This window comes from Triticum dicoccoides, chromosome 2B (assembly GCF_002162155.2).
Source record: "Triticum dicoccoides isolate Atlit2015 ecotype Zavitan chromosome 2B, WEW_v2.0, whole genome shotgun sequence".
In the NCBI taxonomy this organism is placed as follows: domain Eukaryota; kingdom Viridiplantae; phylum Streptophyta; class Magnoliopsida; order Poales; family Poaceae; genus Triticum; species Triticum dicoccoides.
Window position 1 is genome coordinate 795,496,531 of NC_041383.1, and position 8,428 is coordinate 795,504,958.

General features: G+C 43.8%; 1 long non-coding RNA gene across 11 annotated transcripts; it reads left to right on the forward strand.

Annotated features, from left to right (window-relative positions):
* The first annotated feature begins 49 nt into the window (after positions 1–49).
* Positions 50–7,077, forward strand: LOC119366367. 11 transcript variants are annotated; one of them, XR_005176033.1, is made up of 15 exons: positions 50–193; positions 844–952; positions 1,564–1,632; positions 1,905–2,047; positions 2,137–2,218; positions 2,428–2,500; positions 2,607–3,045; positions 3,175–3,278; positions 3,449–3,504; positions 3,951–4,284; positions 4,518–4,562; positions 4,653–4,799; positions 5,093–5,228; positions 5,603–5,721; positions 6,623–7,077. It is a non-coding gene; the product is annotated as an uncharacterized LOC119366367 (long non-coding RNA). The 11 variants fall into 11 exon arrangements; XR_005176031.1 differs by having other exon boundaries at positions 2,428–3,045; XR_005176030.1 differs by lacking the exon at positions 2,428–2,500.
* Positions 7,078–8,428: the final 1,351 nt, after the last annotated feature.

The window sequence follows — 8,428 nt, forward strand, 5'->3', positions numbered from 1 at the left end:
TCTCTCTCTCTCTCTCTCTCGTAGTTCCCCTTCTTAGATCGACTCTCCCTGTCAGATCCTCCTGTACCCAACACGAGATGGAGAGAGGGATGTTTGGAAGGAGATGGGAGGAACAGGAGAAGGGAAGGAGAAGTTGTGCCACATCCATCCCGTCCACTGCATCATGCGCGGCGACCGGTTGGGTTCTGGGTCGGTGAGCGCCCTGTCCACTTCCCCATCCCCCTCTCTCTTTTGTGGGTTTACCTATTCATCCGCTCAGATCTATTCGATTAAATATGTTGATCTGTTCATCCTCTCGGCTCAGGAAGCAACTCATTTTGGATGAGAACAATATATAATTTTGTGACTTGGTCAGATCTCACGTTGTCCTTTCTGCTTCTATCTGATTGTGTATAGGTAGTTGGCTGTGTTTTGGGTACTGATATGGTTTAGTTAAGGCCATATTTTTGGTTAATGCCAGATTTAATTAGAGGTTTAGTTCGGTTAAAAAGATGATGCCATGTGACATTCAGTATTTATGTCCATATTACAGATCATATGCAAATAAACTATTTAAATGGACACTGCAGTTCACACTCTCTCTCTGATGTTAACTCTATTCTGTTGGATAAAAGTAACAGAGGCAGCATGTATGCTGCATTGAGTTACTTTTTTATTTATAAAATGAATTATTTATGTATTCTCCGGTAAGTTTTATGTTGGAAATATTGTGGAAAGAGTACATAAAAATGTGCCATGAATCAATAGGTATGCACACTCTGTGATACAATAAAGACAAATCTTTTACGTCAAGACAAAATGGCTTAATTTACTTAGGTCAATTATTGGAATTGTTTTTTGTAGGGTACTAGGATTGGTGATTTGAGTGGCTAATTTCGAGAGTGGTGTCGACAGCGAGAGGCGTCTATGATAATGGAGGCAGCGACAAGCACAAATATGCTGTAGCTTTGAGGTACAAATATGTTCTGAACTTACATTAGAGCTTCATGTATCATTATGTCGCGAGTCACCAAAAAAACTGCATTGCAAAACTGTACGCTTTTCTTTCGACTGTATGACATCTTAATCCTTTTAGGTTGGCATCAAACTCTACGAGTGGATTTTTATTATTGTGTTGAGACATGCTTTGATTTCTATTAATTGGCCAATATTTGATGTCATATTTTCTTTAGATGCATCACTTACAGTTATCCTCTGATTTCTATTAATTGGCCAATATTTTTTCTGGAGTCATAATTCTGTTATAGCATCTCCTTGCCTTTTTTGCTTTGAAAAACATCGTTGATCATAAGCTGATTGCAGCAGCAGGGTTGGGAACTTTAAGCATACCTAGGATATTTATATTTTTGTTGGCAAATAGTTGTGCCAATTTTGTGATTTATCTAATATCCATTTCTTTCACCTTTGAACACTTCGAATATACTAGCCCATATTGTTCAGTACTTTCTAAGGTTAACTTTTGTAGGAACACTAATTTGCAAGGTTAACTTTCTAGCAGTTTGGTGTGTTCCATTTTATGGAGATCTCTCTTGGAAACTTATCCTTCCTATCTTTGTTTTTAAGGGGTGTAGAAGCTAGAGAGAACTGATTATGTGAGGATACAACCCTCGAAAGCTATGGATATTCCTACAGGTAAACAAGTGAAATATTTGTTGTTGGTTACTCAGTTAGTGAAAATGTTCGAAAATACTCATAGAAGATGAGTAAGATCTGCAGTTGACACACCAAATATGTTATTTAGCATAAGCTCTTCCAATCTGCTAGATTCTGTTGGTTACTTAACTTTGTTATTAGGTTTGTAGATATTACGATTTTCAATTTGTGAACTGCATGCCCGTACTGTTATGACGTGTGTGTTGGGAACTGCATGCCCGTATTGTTAACATCTCTAATCCATTTTTCAGATACACTGCTGGTATTGTTCTGCAATCTGTTTACACGTCAGGGAAGTCGGTTTTCTGTCGTCCTGCTGCTCATCTACACTAATTTTCCTCTATGGATGTGGTTAGTGTTTGTTGCTGGATCCAAAAGTCATCGCCGCCTACTGGTGATCTTGAGTCTTGACTGTCGGATTGCTGGGTGCTGTTATAGCTTGTTGTTTTAGCAGTTACTAAGTGTTTTCTTTGCTCGCCGCAGATATGCTGACCTGTTTGTGTCCCTCAACATACAGAAGAAGTTCATCCCAAGCTTCAAGACTCTAGGGTTAATTCCATTGAAGGTAACTTCCTTTGATATTGGTATTGTTCAATTTTGTTTTTCCGGCTTCTGGTTGCTATTATAGCTTGTTGTTTTTAACGGTTACTAAAGATATGTTCAAATTCATACCAGCACTCCAATAGCTATTGCTTGAAATCTGTTTTCTACCTGTGGTTATTAAGTATATATACTTATAAGGTGTCCTTTATTGCTTTCTTAAATTCTGGGTAGTCTGCTATGCAATGATGGCATTGGCAGATTTCGTTGCAGTATTGAAATGTAAATATATTGAACAGATCAAATGGTAAGATTAGTTAGCTTTCTTCCTGATTACGTTTTCTCTTCCATTTTCAATGCTATGTCTACCACGCATTCTCATGTCCATGGTGCCTTTTTTGTTTGATGTGAAGTAAATTTCCACACGGGGTGGGGCAACGAGGTTGTGGCAACTTGGTGGCATGGCTGCCGATCAGCCAAGCAAGACCTACTCTCTCTACACCTCCGCATGGTTGCTTGTTGCTGCTATCAACTTCTCTATCATTGTTGGAATGGGTCGGCGATAAAAACTGCAAGTCTCCTTGCGCATAATCTCTTTTCGTTTGAAGCACATTTCCGATTTGAGCTAAGTGACAGTTTGATTGATATTGGCGTGATGGCTAAGGTCGAGGCTGCCACGTACTAGACCACCGCCATGCTCAACGTCGAGGAGTGCGGCAGCACCGTGGCCAGGGCCATAGCGTTCGGTGCCGAGAACGTGGCCAAGGGGATCCTATGGTGCGGGGTGATAACCGTGAACAAGCTCCACCGGGCGAACGAGGTCAGCCCGGAGATGCTCGGGCATATCAAAATGTAGTGCTTTCTTTCTCAGTTTTCACATCAAATGTGATCCTAATTTGCAGTCAAGCAAACTTATTCAGTAGGATTTGTGATGCATAAATCAGTAAATGATTTTGGGTTATCCTGGTTGTGGTGGTGCAGGCTTCATGTGCGTATATGTGACTATTTGCTTATGGTGAACTTGAAGATAGTCGTTAAGGTATTCATGGTGGAGGGAAAGGTTGATGCTGGTCCTGGTCCTATTTGTAAGTTTCTTACACTACTCTTTTTATTAATGCATGATTCCTTACGAAATGGTAACGCTATCTCTATTATAAACTGAACACTAATGAGAATTGTACTTACTTCTGTGAGGACCACTTTTCTCAGCAGTTTTCCTTATAATGTTTGCTTTCATTTCCAATGGACTGGTCAGATGCAACCGGTGTGGAATTCAAGGAAGAAGGGCATTTCGAACAAAGAAATCAGCTGGTTAGACACTGTTTATGTCCCTTTTCCCTTTGCATAGTAGCGAGTACTCTGTAGTTTACCCATTTGAAAAATACTTATTCAAATCCATGGAAAATGTTCTATTCATGCACTGCTGATTGTAGCTGTAAGATGCTAAGATAGGAATGATGATGTAGGTTTATCCTTCCCATCAGATTTGTTCCTACAACCGAATCTCCATGATCCTATACTGCTTCTCTCTAATTGTTCCTACAAATGAATCATCCATCTAATTATTGCATCTAAGTACAACTGTCTTTGTCAGTTGCATAATGTCCATCATAATGTTGCGAAGACTACTGCCCTGATCCTAAGAGCCTACTGACATTTCACCAAATCCTGTTATAGTTTTTTTATCAGCAGCAGATACTTGATTAATTTGCCTTTATAATTCCAAGTACATGACCATACTGATCCTTCTATTTTAGATGTAGCAGAACACACGTTCGTAATTGATGCACCTAGGCTCAGCTTCTCTACATTGATATGAAGGCCTGGAGCGTGTTTGTTTTGTTTTCAACTCGAGGCGATCAAGTAGGCCCATATAGACACAGTAAAAGATTGATCCGAATGCCTGCAGCGTGTTTGTTTTGTTTTCAACTCGAGGCGATCAGGTTTAGTGCCAGGCTCCTTGCTACTGTAGCTGATGGGGAACACTGCTATGGCTGCTGCACGGTGGCGGGGTTTGGGCATGCCGCTGGTGCTCCATCAGATTGGTGTGGATGCCTATGCTCGGAATCTGTTGTATCTACGGGTTCCCAGGTTCTTCCCTTCCTCTCTGGTGGCCGGGGAAGGCATACTTTTCTTAATTGATCTAGGTGTTGTCAAATACTTCAGGTTTTTATGCCCCATTGTATAGGGTGTATTTTGGATGATTAATCTGGAGCAGATATAACATGTAGATGTTGTTTAACATAAATCAAAGATTGAGATGACAAATATTAAAAATATGAGAAGCTATAAAATTGGCGTGTTGACTGTGGTTTGTTTTGCAGGTCCCCTTGCTAATTTTATAGTGAGCTAGCATTCTAGATCTTTGGGTAAGATAACTTGTCCAGTGCTTTTTGGCATACCTATGTACAAACCTTTCTTTTTGTTCTCACGTTGCTTAATTTCTCATTAATGGACAGGGGAGGATCCTCAACGGAGCCTCCATGGAGGGGATAGGCACCCAAAGGTGTTGACTTTGATGTGGCCGTCGTGCCGACCAGAAGTTTCCTCTGGATCCACACCGCCTATTTTTTGGACTGGAGATATGTTGTCAACATTTCAAGCAGGTAATGCTCATCTATTTATGTTTCAGACCATGGTCTTCTCATTGGCATGATAGATATCGGAAATAAAATTATTAGAGCCTGTTCGGTTCCTCTCCACTCCCTCGACTGTGCTCCCGGAGCGAAGCAGACTGCAACTCATTTTCACGGAGCGGCTCAAAGGGAGCTCCACAGCTCCGCAGATTGGAGCGGAGTGGCTAGATTCTGAACAGGGCCTTAGCTAGGTTCATACACCATGCATACATAGGCCAACACATTTGATATTCATGGACTACCTTGCTCATGTCTTCATGTAGTTTGCTCGCTCCCAGGGAGAAGGGGTGCCACTTGGCCGGCGAAGTGCTGGCAGCAGGAAGTATGCCATCGACATCATCGAGATCCGCTTGAAGGACGGTCGTTGTCCTCTCCAAGAGGAGGGGCCAGCTCAAGGAGGTACAGCTAGCTCACCACAGCTCGTTCCTCCCTTCTTCTCTATTTCTTGTTCAATTGTTCAGCTACATAAATTATATTTATGTGGTGGAAATATTTTCACAGAAGCTGCTCAGAGAATTGGCTGAATTAGTGTCAGATTTATTCTTAATTAGAAATTTCTCTCAAGCGGTGGTTGTATTGGAAACATGTCCTTCCAAAGAGTAAATGTTTTCACATCAGATATTTAATGTTTCTTCAGATAAGTGATGCAATGAGTAGCACTGTAGTCTTTCATGGAATTTATACTGAAAGACACTTGTGAACTCTAAATATTTTTATTTACCTCCAAGATTGAAGCCCTCACTAAATCGTAAATTCTTATTCCTCTTTTGCAGGATACTACTATGAGATGGTCTGATACATAGAAGACAGACTCAAGCCCCTCTAGGGAAGCATCCACTATCCCTGTTCTACTGATTTCGCCAGAACGTCGACCGCCTATGCTCCACCTGTGGTACGCCGTTCTAAAATCCACACAGCTAAGCCATGAGTAACCTTCAAGTAGCAAGCTGTTATGTTTCAAAATTTATTTGAAAGATAATGTGTTTTGGGCTTTATACTTCACCATGATCTTTTACTATGTATCTGCATCGATAGCATCTATCGTCATTGCCTTGCCATTTACAGACATACTGTGGAGTTTTGCAAGCAAAAGTCAAAACTATAATAATGAGTGACGATTATGATATGATTACTGGATGAATAATTCAGGGCAAGAAAGCTAATTTACTGGAAAACGTAAATATTGTATTAAACATAGTACAGATGTACTTCGCTTGCCAATTTTAATTTCCATTTAGATCTGACACGATGTCGTGCTTATAATTTCCACAAAATATTGCCGGTCACTTGCATATGTTGGATGTGAAAAACAGCAATATACACTTTGATACTTTGAGGCTATTAGAAATAGTAGGGATGATATGCTACTTCCAGTCTGCAACAATTTATTACTGGTCCCCTTGCCTCGCTTATAGTTCATGTAGTACCATGTTTATGCTTCAAACCAGCTATGACATCCCTCTTCCACCCATTCTATATTGATATTGCTTCTAAATACACATATGCATGTAGTTACTCTTTTACAGTACTAATGCCAGATATCATAAGGGAGAAAAATGTAGTGCTATTTTAGTTATGGAGTCGGCAATGCATGTTACTGGAATGATCAGTTAGCATGCAAATGAGCTCCATTTCTTCCCTTTCGGATACGATCTTATGTTCTGCCTGAACATAGATGCTTCTGCTGTGCACTCCATTGTTCTGTCTTACTACAATTGGGTATTGAAACCGCCTATTTTGAATGCAACAATTTAAATATTTACTGCTCTCTCTCTATCTCTCACCATGTTTAGTGATGACGAAGTGATGCATACGGAAACATGTTTGATAAGAATCAGCATGCCAATATGGAATATAAGGTGAGTGAGTATTGTGTATGCTGAGCCCTCCAAACTTTTTGCAAGGCATGTAAAACAGTGGAATGCAGCACTAGCAGAAAGGAAGAACTGTAGACTCAATCGTGGACTACTTGAGTTAACTATTTGCTCAATACATCAAGAACCAGGCCTCTCCTACTCCTGCTCTCAAAATGGAAAAGGAGATCAGGCAACTAGGGATCTGAGTACTGTAATTTGATAAATTTTGTTTTTTGGGTGCTAAAATAATATGACTATTAATGTACATTTTTCTTATGATCAGGCATGAAAGGGCCACTTTTTCTTAGAAGTGGCTTATTCTTAGCCAGTCCTTCCAATTAACACATTATTGATTGGAACATAATGAGTAAATGTATGTGTGGTTCTTTCTATTTAAGAGATTCAGATGAAATTATGAAAGCTACAAACCTCTGTATCTTATAAGACCTTTTTTATACCAAAAAGCTCCTTATACATTAAGTTATTACAGAGGAAGTATATTGGAGCGACAGTATCACATTAATAATTTGGCTTCCATCTTGGCATTACCTGCTTGATCAAAACACTGGGACCGACACCCTCGCGCCAAGGCGCGATCCTGATCTAGTGACAGGTGCTAGCTCGCTCCCTCCTTGTCACTTCCTTCCTTTCTAGTATAATCCACCTCACAATTATAATTATATGATGAGTACTTCATAACTAATCAAGGGCGTGAGAGCATCTCCAGCCGCGCCCCCAACAAGGCCCCCCGACGATTTTTCGGCCGCCGGCGCCAAAAAATCGGCCCAGTCGCGTCCCCAAGGGCCCAGTTTTCGCCGGCTCGGGCCGAAATTGGCGCCGGCGGACCCAACCCGAACCCGGCGTGCTAGGGGGGCGCTCGGGGGCGCCGGGCGAATCGTTTTTGGCGCGAAAAGCCGCGGGGCCCCCTTGCCAGCGACTCGACTCTCTTCTCGCCGTTTCGTCGTCCTCATCGCCTCATTTCCCGCGGCGAATCAATGCCAAAGCTGCGCGCGCTGCCGAGCCGGTCAGCCTCCATTGATGCCTCACGGGCGGTGCAGTGAAGGCCGGGCGACGCGCGTCCCCTCGCCCGCCACGCCTCCCGCCACGCGTAACGCGCCGGCCATGCGTACTACACGGCGCCTCCACCTATATAAGCCGACCACCAGCGCGCCGGAGACACGCACAGATCCTCCACTGCCGACGCGCCCATTTCTCCCCCTTCTTCCCTCCCCTCCTCTCGCCATCTCCAGCTCAGAAGAATGGCCGAACGCTTCCCACGCGATGGCGCGGCGGCGAATGGCTTCGGGCGCCGCCATCTTCACAAGGACGAGGCTCGCCTCCTTTTCGAGGCCGAGTACCCGGCCCCGCCGGACATGCGGGTGCCCAGGGCGTGGAGGATCAGCGCCGGCGGCGTGCCGGTGCCGCCACCACCCACCGGGGCGGCGCGGCATGCGGAGATCGCACGTATCCGCGCGTCCCTGCCACGGCCCACGAGGGAAGGCCCGCGGTACACCCCCTACAGCCCGCTCTGGGAGCCCTACTTCCGTCGCCGCCACGCCGAAAAGCTCGAGGCGACGAACGGCGTCGTGCCCTCCGGCAGGCTCAACTCCGAGGGCCGGTGCCGGTGGTGGGGCGTGCCCGGCCGCACATTGGAGGTCGTCCTCGAGTACATCGAGGGCGGCAACACGCCGCACCTCGAGTACCCCGCTCCCTCGTCCTTCTCACGCCTCCGTGGGAGCTCCT